The sequence below is a fragment of the Buceros rhinoceros genome, unplaced genomic scaffold, assembly GCF_000710305.1.
Source record: "Buceros rhinoceros silvestris isolate BGI_N320 unplaced genomic scaffold, ASM71030v1 scaffold9704, whole genome shotgun sequence".
Classification (NCBI taxonomy): domain Eukaryota; kingdom Metazoa; phylum Chordata; class Aves; order Bucerotiformes; family Bucerotidae; genus Buceros; species Buceros rhinoceros.
This window is the reverse complement of record NW_010406545.1, coordinates 129,345-131,036: the sequence shown is the minus strand read 5'-3', so window position 1 is coordinate 131,036 and position 1,692 is coordinate 129,345.

Sequence of the window (1,692 nt, the reverse complement as noted above, 5' to 3'; positions counted from 1 at the left end):
GCGGGAGCAGGAAGCCCATACAGGGTACAATAGACCGGCAGTGTATAATTATCGTGCTGTATCTGCTTTCATATCACAGGTATTTTTAGATGTGTCAGTTTGAAATCCAGGATTTAGTGCACAGAGCCTAATGGATTGTTCTCTCTTTCTCTCTCTTTTAATGTCAACTCTCAATATGCATGAAGCAGACATAAAAGCACTTTTGTGCAGGTGCTGTGAATCTCTTTGCACAGATGACAAGGGGAGATGGTTTTCTAGATTCATTGAGCTTCAGAAGAGACAGGACTCGATGATCCAGCCTGAGCTCCTGCATAGCAATAGCTTCACCCATGGCCCCCTCCACGAGCCAGGCAGCTCCGCACATGCCGGGAGAGGCACAAAGGATCTCCCTTCTGCAGAGGTGGCTGGTTCCTCCCACGTGGAACCACACTCGCAGCTTGCGCAGCCTGGGAAGGAGAAGGGGGGAAGTCACTCCAACTCTGTGCACTCCTGCAAGGCTGCCTGAATTCCGCCTAGCTCGAACTTGGCCGCATCACGACAGGAGCCAGAGCAGCCAGCTCCTGAGCAAGAGACCCCCCGGCCAGAATCCCTGCACAGAGGGGAGCTCCTAAAATCCTCCCACCTTCCTGAGGTTGGAGAGGCCTCTGGCTGCAGAAGCTAGAGCTGAAAGCTGATCTACTCCAGCCTGTGGGCCCTTGATCCTGTCCAGAAGACGCAGTATTAGCTTGGGCTTGACGCAAGGATTGTAGCAACCTGCCTGGCCAAGTGTGGTCCTTACTTGCTCCCATCAAAGGCATCGTGCATTTTACAGCATCCTCCCCAAAATGGGTGAACGAAAGTCTTCCTCAGCCCATGGGGCTTGAGTGCTCAGAGGCTCTGTGGTGAGCTGCAGTTTGGAACAGGGTGGGGATAGAGAGGGAGATCCAGACTAGATATAAGGAAGAAATTGGTTACAATGAAGGTCGTGAAAAACACTGGCCCAGGTTGCTCCGAGAGGTGGGAGCAGCCCCATCGCTGGCCCCGTGAGAGGTCAGGTTGGCCCTTGGGGCTCTGAGCCCCCTGCTCTGGGTGCAGATGTCCCTGCTCCCTGCAGGGGGTTGGACCAGATCACCTTCCAACCCAAACCATCCGGTGATTCTATGTTCTGTGAAATCCCTTGGTCTGGCAGCTGATCTCGTAACAGTCCAGTTGTCTGAATTATGCAGAGGTCACAGTCGGTCTTTTCCACCGCTGATCTCCCACCACATTGGCCCGCGGACACAGGCTTCAGAGAGACCTACAGATGCATGTAAGCACAGACACACGTTCATTGGCTCACAGAGATGTCCAAAGCAGCTGAAGTTCACACCCCTTGCCTCTCAGCAGAGCTCCTCTGTGCCCAGCACACGCTCTGCAAACACGACCCCAGAGCAGGTTGATCGCGGAGGTCCAGGGAGGCTCTGCAGAGCACAGCCCCAGGGACAGGCACTCAGAAACCACACAGACCTATCCTGCTCCACTCCCGATCAGACCAAAGAGGGCCACCAGCTAGGCTCCTTATTCTGCTGCACTTTTACTGTGTTTCTCAGTTTAAACTCGAGCAGGAACCAGCCATGACTTGGGTTTTGTGTCTCTCACAGCATCAGAGTAAATCAAGGGGCAGCTCTAACTGCCAGTTGCGGCACCTGGCACACCAGCGGTTCCTGATGGTGT